Source organism: Mobula birostris, chromosome 29 (assembly GCF_030028105.1).
Source record: "Mobula birostris isolate sMobBir1 chromosome 29, sMobBir1.hap1, whole genome shotgun sequence".
Classification (NCBI taxonomy): domain Eukaryota; kingdom Metazoa; phylum Chordata; class Chondrichthyes; order Myliobatiformes; family Myliobatidae; genus Mobula; species Mobula birostris.
The window spans coordinates 2,731,273-2,743,990 of record NC_092398.1 but is presented as its reverse complement, the minus strand read 5'-3'; the positions used below and the strand labels follow the sequence as shown (position 1 = coordinate 2,743,990).

General features: G+C 45.5%; 1 protein-coding gene across 3 annotated transcripts in view; it reads right to left on the bottom strand.

The window, feature by feature from the left end:
• LOC140190134 (tyrosine-protein kinase Fyn-like) overlaps window positions 1–12,718 on the bottom strand; it is a 298,385-nt gene that overhangs the window by 124,016 nt on the left and 161,651 nt on the right. Inside the window, exon 1 of one of the 3 annotated variants that reach the window (XM_072246644.1) lies at window positions 6,279–6,403. The exons of the other annotated variants lie outside the window; for them this stretch is intronic. The gene's annotated coding sequence lies outside the window, so the exon portion shown is untranslated. Of the gene's footprint in view, window positions 1–6,278; window positions 6,404–12,718 lie in introns of those variants that run through there. 3 annotated transcript variants of the gene reach the window in all.

Genomic DNA, 12,718 nt, shown 5'->3' with positions numbered 1-12,718 from the left:
TTTGATTGGTCTTGGGGTAGGCTAAACGGTCAGCACAACATTGTGGCCAAAAGTCCTGTATTGCGATGTACTGTTCTATGTCCTAAGACTCTTTTAGCACATAGTGCTCTGTTGGTTTGTTTTACATTGTGGAGACCGTAGCAATATGCAGCGCTCTGCCTATCCGTCCACACTGCTGCTCTCTCCCGGTCTCGGCCACACCAGATTAGTTGCTGCTTCACGCTCCGTGCATTTGGCAAAATGTGCTCCGGAAAAGCGCTATTCAGCAGGAAAAAAAGCAGCAAACACGATTGCCTCAGGAACTGTGGGCAAGTGCGAACGAAAGCTTCAACTGCCGCTTACATAATCACATGGGCCCGCACCGCAGGGCCGTGCAATTGATCGGAAGCCATCTGTGTTGTGTTTCAGCTGCAACTTCGGCTCTTTTCAAAAAGAGAACTGGTACTTCTCCAAACCTGACGGGAACTGAAGTGAGAGAGGCACTGCCGAGCACTTTGAGGAATGTTAAATGAAAGGAATCGACAAATTATTTTGCAGTCACTTCAGTTCTCCTGGAGTGCAAAGTCATCAAAAGAACCAAATTATGCTCTGGCAATCCAACCCCAAGTAACATTATGCAAATACCATTTGCAAGGCACCTTTCTGTGTCTATTCGCCCCACTCTCATCAGGGAGGAGGCTGCAGAGCATCCACACCAGGACCAGCAGACGCAGAAACAGTTACTTCCCCCAAGCCATCAGGTTGATCAATGCCTCCACCTACTAACTCACCACACCACCCCCAACACCACTATTCTATCATTTTTTGTCAAAGTCACTTGAAAAATGGACCAAAGCCACTGAGAGGGAATTAACAATGTGCGGCACATTTCCAAGTCTCCAAGTTTCAAGTCAAGCCAAGCCAAGTTAATTGTCATTTAGCTATATACATGTCAAACGAGACAACGTTTCTCCGCACCAGGGTGTAAAGCACTGTACTACACATAACAAACAATAACTTAGGAAAGTAAGAACTAAGTCTACAAATGAATTGCGCACAGATAAACAAAGTAAAGTGCATAAATTACACATTATCCGGTTGGAAAAAAAATTGGATAAAAGTACACTCAATTCTTTATTATGAAACCAACAAAGATGAATTATCTTATATAGCGATAAAAACTAATGGAACTAGTGTAACAATAGAGAAATTAATGATATTAGTGATAACGGAATTAGCAAAATAAGCAGTCAACAAAAAATATCCAAGTCCCTGCTCTTTTTAACTAAACTAACGAGAACTGAGGGTGAATATGTGACTATGCTCGTTTACATCTACCACACCCAACCCCACATGACAAATTGCTGTAATCCATAATAAAAGTTGGAACACAACATACAATACAGACAGAAAATACATACAAGGCTCCAGTGGTCACCTTATGTACTGATACCACAGCTCGCGTCACTTTCTGTACAGTACATAAAATCAGTCAGTGCATATAAGCTAATCGAATGTATTTATCTTTAATGTGTTTTTATTGTGTTTTTATGCCTACTGTGTGTTTTTTTTTGTGCGGCATCAGATCAGGAGTAAAAATCCTTTTGTTCAGGTTCAAGTTCGTGGGTGTCAGCACTTCCAAGGATCTCTCCTGGGCCCGATGCATCAATACAGCCACAAGGAAGACACGACAGCGGCTATATATGAGATTTGGTCTGTCACCAAAGACACTCACAAATTTCTACAGATGTACCGTGGGGAACGTTCCAACTGGCTGCATCACCATCTGGTATCAGGGGGTGGGGGGAGCTACTGCACAGGATCGAAATAAGCTGCAGGGAGTTGTAAACTCCATCGTGGCCACTAGACTCCACGGTATCCAGGATATCTTCAAGGAGCGATGCCTCAAAAATGTGGTGTCCATCATTAAGGACCCCCACCACCCAGGACATGCCCTCTTCTCAGTGTTACCATCAGAGAGGAGGTACAGGAGTCTGAAGACACACACTCAATGATTCAGGAACAGCTTCTTCCCCTCTGCCATCTGATTTCTGAATGGACATTGAACCCATGAACACTACCTCATCTGTTTGTTTATGTACTGCTTATTTAATTTACCTATTTAATATATAAACTTACTGTAATTCACAGTTTTTTTTCTCTATTATCATGTATTCCATTGTACTGTTCCTGCAAAGACAACAAGTACCTGATTCTGATTCTGATCTTGCACTTCTGACGACAAACAATCCTGAATCTTGAATCTGTCCTGACACTCTGAGCTGTCCCCTACACTCTGACCTGTGTCCCTTACACTCTGACCTGTCCCCAACACTCTTATCTGCCTTCACAAATGATTTATAGTTATGCGGCTGATGAATCTTTGGCAGTCTTGAATCAACCAGGGACATTCTGTGTATGTTTACAGGATTGAAAACACTCCGCCACAAATGAAGCTTTGCTGTAACATACATTTGAAATAAATAGCCTTTGGCAGAAGGTGAGTAAAAGAGAAATGCATTACCATATGCCAACCTTGTATCTGGTAGTGCCTTTAGCTGGTAATTATCCAGGTACCAAATGTTCCACATCTTTTTTCCAGCCAATACCTTAATCAAATTGAAATCAAATTCACGCGACCATGCAAGGAGTTTGGGGAGGAACACTTTATATGTTTCGAAAGCAGGAAAGCAGCATCAATCATCAGAGACCCCCACCACCCAGGACATGCTCTCTTCTCACTGCTGCCATCAGGAAGAAGGTACAGGAGCCTCAGGACTCACACCACCAGGTTCAGGAACAGCTACTACCCCTCAACCATCAGGCTCCTGAACCAGAGGGGATAACTTCACATGCCCCATCATTGAAATATTTCCACAGTATATGGCCTGAGATCCAAGGACCCTTCATCTCACGTTCTCAATGTTTGTTGCTTATTAATTTATTATTATTATTTCTTTCTTTTTGTATTTGCACAGTTTGACCAACCCTCCATCGGTCAAGGTCGACCATCGATGTTGCATCCTATCTGTCTAGATACACAAGCCAGGGCAGGACAATATGGAGAGCAAGCTGTTGCCCATGTAGCAAGTTCCCCCTCTCCACACATCTGATGAACTCAAAGGAACAGCAGAAACCGATACAGTTTGGCACCAGCAGCATTACAGGAGTTGCCAGTCAACGTTAAACTCAACGTAGGACTGCCTTAGGGACTTCAGCTCTGGACTTTTCCCTCGGGGTTTACTCCCAAAGCCTTCCCCATGAGTGGGTATAGCTGCAATGCAGCGGAAATTTGGGATCAGAGTTTTCCTTCTGGGTGAGCTGCCAACCATGGCTGATCTGCCTGAAGTGACTGGTTTTAAGTCGTGGGTAATGAATCTTTGGCAGTGTCTTGAATCAATTAGAGACAGAGTGTAGGTTTAAGAAGAAATCAATCTCATAAATATATTCCCCTTTATTCTGAACCAATTCCACCAAGTTCCAGATTCCCCCACCAGTGGAAAACAGCCTCTAAACATCTACCCTATCCAGTTCCATCAGAATTGGAAGAGTTTCAATAAATTGGTTAATTCATTTTTTATTGTCACACGTACAGTGAAAAAGTTTCTTTTGCATGCCGTCCATACAGGTCATGTCAGTACATTGAGGTAGTACAAGGGAGAACAATGACAGAATGCGGAATAAAGCGTTACGGTTATAGAAAGAGTGCAGTGCAGGCAGATCACGATGAGGTAGGTTGTGAGATGATGCACTTTGGGAACTCAAAGAGGGTTAAGGTCAAAGAGGACTTCTGCTGTGAAATGTGGGGCAAAAAGCAGGGGTCACCAACCTGGGGTCCATGCACCCCTCAGTTCATGGCAGGGGTCTAATACGTTAAAAAGATTGGGAACCCTGGTATAAAGGAACGTTGATGGACGGGTTCGATCCCACCGCTGCCCGTAAGGAGTTTGTATGTAGTTCCTGTGACTGCGTGGGTTTCCTCTCAAAAAGTTCCAGGTAAATTTATTATCAATGTTCGAGATTTGGGCAATGGGTGGAGATACGTCCCTACCAAAGGAGGTGGTAGACGCTACCTCTTTCCGTTAGCCTGCAGGTCACCCTCAGGCAAGGTGTAGCACCTGCTTAGCCCACCCCGATCAGGGTCATGTGAAGCCATGGGAGCAGGTGGTGGATGGTCGTACGAGCAGCTGGTGCACATCACAAATCCTGGTTATGCGACCACTGACACCGGGCAGACAATCTCTGAAGAGTATTGATAATGACTGCAATCACCTGTCTTGTAAAGACACTGCCCAGAAGAAGACAATGGCAACCCACTTCTGTAGAAAAAGTTGCCAAGAACAATCATGCTTTAGAAACAATCACAGCCTACAGGATCATAGGGGTCTCTCTTCCAACCATTGGGGATTTTATCAGGAACACTGCATACGCAGGGCCCTTAGTATTATCAAGGATCCCACCCATCCATCCAGCATCCTCTTTGACTTTCTACCATCAGGCAGGAGACTCTGATGCATAAAGACAAGAACGGTCAGGATGGGAAACAGCTTCTTCCCTCAGGCCATTAGGTTTCTGAACTCCCCGCCACATTGCATTTGAAGTGTCAAAGGTTAACTTGTTCTGCAGCTTACAATATTTAATTTATGCACTTTACTTTGTTGATTTATGCATAATTCACCATATTATCCTGTGCTTTACACTCTGGTCCAGAGAAACGTCATTCACTTGACGGTATACATGTACAGTATGTAGTTAAATGTCAATAAACTTGACTTGACTTGAAGGACCACGATCGCCTATGCTATACAACACGGCACATAATGAACGAACGATTCTACTACCTTCTAGCTATAATCTTTAATCCCTTTACCAGTCAAGAACCTGTCAATCTTTGCCTTAACTACGCCCGATGACTTGGCCTCCACAGCTCTCTGTGGTTGCAAATTCCACAGATTCACCACCCTCTGGTTGAAGAAATTCCTTCTCATTTGTCTGTTAAAGGGATACCCTTCTATTTTTGGGCTGTGCTCTCAGATCCTGGACTCTGCTACCAATGGAAACATCCTTTCAATATCCCATCTATTCAGGCCTTTCAGGACTCAATAGATTTTATTGATATCCCCTTTTCATCTGTCAGAATTCCATTGAGTACAGGCGCAGGGCCATGAAATTCTCCTCATGTGTTAAGCCTGGGATTATTCTTTTGAACCTCCCCTGGACCCTTTTCAGAACCACCACCTTCTTCCCTAGATACAGCACCCACAATTTCTCTCAGTGCTCCAACTGAATTCTGACCAATGCCTTATAAAGACTCAGCCGTACATCCTTGCTTTCATATTCTCGTTCTCAAAGTGAGCGTTAACATTCCATTTGCCTTCCTTACCACTTAGTCAAGCCGCAAGTGACTGCGTAAAGCAGGGGTTCCTGAGCTGGGGTTCACAGACGTCTTGCTTAAGGTCCACGGCATTGGGAACCTCCTGGCCTAAAGGAACAAGGACTCCCAAGTCCCTCTGCAGTTCCGTTTTCTCAACTCTCTTCCCACTTTGGAGAAGAGTCTACACCTTTATTCTTTCCACCAAAGTGCATAACCCTGCACTTCCCTGTACTATATTCCATCTCAAACACAAGAAATTCTGCAGGTGCTGGAAGTCCAAATCAACACACGGAAAATGCTGAAAGAACTCAGCAAGTCCGGCAGCATCTATTGAGAAGAGTCCTGAGAAAGGGTCTCGGCTCGAAACGACATTTCCATAGACTCTGCCTGACTCGCTGAATTCCTCCAGCACTTTGCGTGTGTTACTCTATATTCCATCTACCACTTCCTTGCCCATCCTCGCATGTTATACGTTCTACTTGCTGAAATTCTGTGCAGTCTGAAACTGCCGTTGAGTTACGCCTGATAATTTTAAAATATTCTCAGCGAAACTTACCTCAAGCAGTTCATGGCAACAGATTTTAACACTTTAGGAAAGGGTGCAAAGTCTAATGTTATGCAAAGAAGCAGTATTCTGTTTGACGTACAATGGCAGACGCCAAAGGGCTGAGAAGTTGATTCAGTCATTGCCTTCCCCTTAAACAGCGGGAAGCAATTATATCTGGACGCCCACCCTGCCACTGCAGTGGCCCACACTGACGCACGATGTTACTTAAAGAGTAAAGACTCATAAACACTAAATAAAACTGCACGGTGGACTGTCGGCGTGGTGCACTCACTGGGCTGGTAGCTGTTGGGAAGGTTTAGAATATTGCAGGTCCAGTGATAGCTTTAAGAAGCAATAGTTTAGACAGGACTGACTTACTCCGAATTGCGGCTACAAGTTACGTTCTGCAGTGCCGTCTGCTTCACGGAACATCCTCATCCAGTCCCAGTTACCATCATTCAAATCATCGTTCCTTCTTTTTCTCACGCACAGAGGCTCTTTCTGATGCTGTCTGAGAGAATATTCTTTAGCTCTGAGCTGGTCTGACAGTGACATTCAGCCAGACTTCCTGTCTTGCTGTGGCTCTCATTCAGATGGGATTTCCTGCACTGTGACAGGCGAGGCGCTGAGGTTCCACTTGGGCTGACCAGCAGAATTAATTGAGGCCACCGGCCTGCTGCGTTCGACTTGTTAAAGATACATCTCAGTCCTGTGCTGACAGACAGATGAAAAGGGACCAGCTTTGCTCACTGTAAGCAAGAACAGTGTTCATAAGCATCTTTCACCATCTGAAGGTTTTCAAAGACACCTCACAGCCAAGCAAAAGTCTATGGACGGTACTCAGCATTACAATATGGAAAGGACAGCAGCCAAACTATGCAGAGGAGCAAATTGAGAACATCTGAGGTATTTTTGATCTGGAGCGGGTACTGGCAGGGTGGAGATACGTCTCTATCAAAGGAGGTGGAAGGTGCTTCTTCCCTCCGCTAGCCTGCAGGTCACCCTTGGGCAAGGTGTAGCACCTGCTTAGCCCCCGATCAGGGTCACGTGAAGCCATGGGAGCAGGTGGTGGATGGTCGTATGAGTCCTGGTTATGTGGCCGCTGACGCCAGGCAGACAATCTGTGAAGAGTATTGATAATGGTTGGGGTTACCCGTCTTGTAGAGACACTGCCCAGAAGGTGGCAATGGCAAACCACTTCTGCAGAAACATTTGCCAAGAACAATCATGGTCATTGAAAGACCACGATCGCCCACGTCATATGACACGGAACATAATGATGATGTCATACGACGGCGCACAATGATGAGATGAGAATCTCCATCAGCACAGGAGCACCACAAGGCTATGATCTTCTCACTTCACACCTACGACTGTGTGGCTAAGTACAGCTCCAACACCATATACAAGTTTGCTGATGGCACCACTGTTGTGGGCTGTATCAAAGGTGGTGATGAATTAGAAAACAGGAGGGAGATTGAAAATTTGGCTGATTGGTATAATAACAACAACGTCTCACTCATTGTCAGCAAGACCAAGGAACTGGCTATAGACTTCAGAAGAGGGAAACCATGAGCCAGTCCTCATCAAGAGGATCTGAGGGAGAGAGGATTGGCAACTTTAAATTCCTGGGTGTAACTATTTCAGACCATCTGTTTTGGACCCAGCATGTAAATGAAATTGCAAAGAAAGCACAACAGCGCCTCTACTTCCTCAGGAGTCTGCAGATATTAAACACAACATCAAAAACTTCGATCAGCTTCTACAGGTGTGCAGTGGAGAGTGTATTAACTGGCTGCATCATGGCCTGGTATGGAAACTCCAAGCCTTTGAACGGAAAATCCGACAGAAGGTGGTGGATTCTGCCCAGCACATCATAGGTAAAGCCCTCCCAACTATTGAGCACATCTACATGAAACGCTGTCAGAGAAAAGCAGCATCCCTCGTCAGAGATCCCCACCACCCAGGCCACGCTCATCAAATCTATAGAACAGGCTCGATGAAAGATCAACCAGAGTGCAGAAGGCAACAAACTGTGCAAATGCAGATATAAATAAATAGCAATAAATAACGAGAACGTGAGATAAAGAGTCCTTAAAGTGAGATCATTGGTTGTGGGAACATGTCAATAGATGGGCAAGCAAGTGAGGTTATCCCCTTTGTCCAACAGCCTGATGGTTGAGGGGTAGTAGCTGTTCTTGAACCTGCTGGTGTGAGTCCTGAGGCTCCTGTACCTTCTTCCTGATGAGAACAGCAAGGAAAGAGTATGGCCTGGGTGGTGAGGATCTCTGACGAGGGATGCTGCTTTTCTCTGACAGCGTTTCAATGGTTGGAAGGCTTTTACCTGTGATGTACTGGGCTGAATCCATTACCTTTTGTAGGATTTGCCATTCAAAGGCATTGGTGTTCCCATACCAGGCCGTAATGTAGCCAGTCAATACACTCCCCACTACCAGACATCCCACCCTGCAAAAACTCATTTCAGGGATGGAGAGGTGGGATGTCTGCAATAGAGCAGCTCCTTAGCAGCTGGCCAGCTAGTTTAAATAATGTTAGCTATGCTAATGAACAAAAGACACCTGTTAAACTCACCTCAATATGTCTTTTACAGTCTTAACCCACCATGGGCAATAGAAAAGTCACTGTTGCAAACAATGCAGCGAGCAACACTGTCATTATTTCTGACCCCTATTAGGCAGGGGTACACTTTAGTGTAGTCTGGGGTGACGTACGTTTTATATATTTTTTTGGAACACTCTGCCATGGCACTCTCGTGCTCTCTCACGCTCTCGCACTCTCTCTCGCTCTCTCTTGTGCTCTCTCTTGCTCTCTCTCTCTCGCTCGCTCTCAAAAATATCCATTTCTGGGATATTGTATATAATTTCCAGGCATCAGGGAGCCACTATCAATATGCAGGAGACTCCTGGAACTTCCAGGAGAGGTGGGATGTCTGCACTACACATCTGTAGAAGTTTGTCGAAGTTTTAGATGTCATGCTGAACCTCCACAGACTCCTAAGGAAGTAGAGGCGCTGACGTACTCCCTTAGCAATTGCACTTACATGCTGGGTCTGAATAAAAATTTACTTTATTTAGAGATACAAAGTAGAATAGGCCCTTGCAACCCAATGAGCCAAACCACACAGGAACCCCCAATTTAACCCTAGCCTAATCACGGGACAACTTACAATGACCAATTGACCCAGTAATCAGTTGGTCCTTGGACTGTGGGAGGAAACCAGAGCCCCCAGAGGAAACCTATGGGCACACTGGAAAGATGTACAAACTTCCTTATAGAGGACACTGGGATTGAACTCTGAACTCCGAACTCTGATGCCCCGAACTGTAATAGCAGCGTGCTCACCGCTAGGCTACCATGATGCCTCCTTGTTGCAGACTTGAACCTAGATCCACAGCCCAGCATCATGAGGCCGAAGTGAGACCACCTTTGTTTCTCACCAATGTACAGAGTGCAAGTAAAATCACTCAAAACAATCTAATCTGAATGTCACAAACGTGAGAGATTCTGCAGATGCTGGAAATCCAGAGCAACACACACAAAATGCTGGAGGAACTCAGCAGAACTCATTCGGGGAAATGACTAAACAGTCAATGTTTCGGGCTGAGACTCTTCTTCAGAACTGGAGAGGGAGGGGGAAGATGCCAGAATAAAAAAGTGAGGGGAGGGGAAGGAGGATCGCTGGAAGGTGACGGGTGAAGCCAGGTGGGTGGGAAAGGTCAAGGGCTGGAGAAGAAGGAATCTGACAGGAGAGAGAAGTGGACCACAGGAGGAAGGGAACGAGGAGGGGACCCGGGGGGAGGGGATAGGCAGCTGAGACGTAAAGGCCAGAGTGGGGAATAGAGGGGGAGGGAAAATTTGATCTCTATTTGCCAAGCCAAGCAGGTTCCCGGTGATTAAGTTCCTGCTCTGGGAGGTGGTAGTCAATGACTCTTGTCTCCAATCGACAGAAACCGGCAGGTGGCATGTGTTAGGCAGTCTCCTGCTGCAGGTCTCCCAGTGCGTAGCCCAGGCAGCTCTGAATGCAAGCTGCAAGAGAATTCTCTGCGGAAGGCATGTGGGATAAAATCCTTCAGAGCTAACTCCGCTCAGAATTAACCCATGGCTGTACGCTACAATCCTGCCTTACGTCAGAGATATGTACAAGTCATTTCGGGTCATTTCAACGCACCTCAGTCAGAGGTTGAATCATGAAACATACATTGACATTTCTAAACCTCTCCCCTGTCTGTAACACTGGGTAAAGAACTGCAAGGTGTTGTACCAATGACTTTAGTGACTGAGACACAGTTCAAAGTTCAAAGTTCAAACCACATTTCTTATCAAGGTACAAATACCATATCCAACCTTGAGATTCGTCTCCTTACAGGCAGCCACAAAACAAAGAAACCCAAAAATGCATTAAAAAAGACTGTCAAACATCCACTAATGCAGAAAAAAACACAAATTGTGCAACAGTTAAAGTAGGAAAATAACATAAGTTCACGAGAGTGAGGCCACAGCCACGAAGTCAGTCACAGCTGATCCTGGGGCCTGTTAGCTGCAGGCCACAGCCTCAGTTCAGCACAGACAAGTAAACCTTGTGGAGCAGTGAGCTGAACACTGGTGCGTCCCTCGCCCCTGGCCCTGACACACGGACCTTTTTCAATCTGGCCCGGCACTTAAATTGGCCAAACAATGGGACAGTCCTCGCTCTTGCTCTCGGGCCCTGGCCCCACCGCCCGTTCGATTCAGCCCACACCCGAGCTTCCCAATCTGGCCTGATGCTTAAACCAGCCAAACGCCAGCTTGTTCCTTGACCTTGGGTACGGGCTCCATCACCACGAGTTTACCTCACCTCGGCTCTGCCGCTTCAAATCAGCTCCAGGTCCACTCCACCAACGGCCATCCATCGGCTCGTTCCCTGCTCTCCCGCCCAGGCCCCACTACCACGATTCAGTTCACACACGCCACGCCCCAGCCATCCTGTACCTTTGACACTTCAGTTCACACTCCAAAACTGCCAGGCCGTACAGGTGTTTCAAAAGCTCAACTCCAACAGAGAAGTTCCAGAATATTGATTGCAGTAATCATTTCCCAGAAAAAGTGTGATTAATAAGGTATTTAGTAGTTGTGTTTGCTGCCAGCTAGTTGTCGCTGTGCTTCACCAGCACCATCTTAAACCAGAAGGTTTCTGGTCTAGTGTCCTAACTTACATGTGAGGTGTTGTATGCAGAGCCCTCAGCTTTGCCAATGATCCCTCTCATCCATTCAACAATCCTTAGGACCCCTGCCATCAGGCAGGAGGTACCGTGGCATTAGGACAAGAACTGTTAGGAGGGGGAAACAGCTTCTTCCCCCAGACCGGGTGGTTACTGAGCTCCCTGCCGCCACCCAAGTCTCAACGCCAGTTGTGTTCTACTGTTTACTTTTTAACTTGTGCCATAAATGCACCTTATTATGTGTTAATTTATTTGTGGTGATGTTACTTTATGTTTTGTGCGGGCGAGTTATATGTAGTGTGTTGTGCACCTTGATCCGGAGGAACATTGTCTTGTTTGGCGATATACGTGTTACAGTTGAATGGCAATAAACTGACCTTGAACTTGACCTTTGGGAAGATAAACCAGGGTAGATTTACAGAGTGAACAGCAGATCACTGAAGGATTGCTCAAGATTTCCAGCAACTGCAGAATCTCTTGCATTTACATGATTGCACCTCTTTTAACTTTCAGTAATGCTAATTCTCAAAGCTCCTGCGTTACGCCATTTAAGTAACAGCTTTGTCAGAGCTAACTGTATTTTCCACCATACGTCGGCACATGTGACAGTCAAAACACAATCCACTGGAGTTGTGAATGAGTTCTCTAATAGGTTGCACCAGGGAGATAGAGAGATGACACATTTCTGTGACAAGGCTGTGAAGAGACGATGCTCAGCTGTCATCAGGCACCGTAACTGAGATCAAAAGTGATGCATAGCAAAGTTACAGGATTGACAGAGTTAACAGCTGAGTTAAAATTAGAGGCCAAGAGTTCTTCAGCCCCTTTTAAACAACCGAAACCACAGCTCCAACAGAACAGAATTTTCTAAGCTGCTTAACTGTTTTATTTATTTGTTCAAAGTTCAAAGTACATTTATTATCGAAGTATGTATGCAGTATACAACCCTGATATTCATCTTCTTCACAGACAGCCACGAAACAAAGAAGAACCAAGGAACCAACTGATTCAAACAGAAATATCAAACATCAAAAACTCCCCACCCCCCACATGCAAAGCTAATCACCCAAACTACAACAAAAACCAGTGAAAACACAGAATATAAAATACAAAATCAAAAAGCAGACTTCAGTTCAGCTCAGTGTTCATTATCTGCATGCAGGCCACCCGATTCAAAAATCAGCCTAAGAAGTAACAACAACTCTATTTCTATCTCTAATATCTCTTCCTTTCCTCTTCGAGGTTCTTTTGAAGACCCTGACCTGGAGATACTCGCTGACTTCGGTTCTTTGTGGGAATGACAAAGGGTAAGACGAAGGAACACATACCAATCCTCATAGAGGGATCAGAAGTGGAGAGAGTGAGCAGCTTCAAGTTCCTGGGTGTCAAGATCTCTGAGGATCTAACCTGGTCCCAACATATCGATGTAGTTATAAAGAAGGCAAGACAGTGGCTGTACTTTATTAAGAGATGGAAGCGATTTGGCGTGTCAACAAACACGCTCAAAAATTTCTATAGTTGCACCGTGGAGAGTATTCTGACAGGCTGCATCACTGTCTGGTATGGAGGGGCTATTACACAGAACCGAAAGAAGCTGCA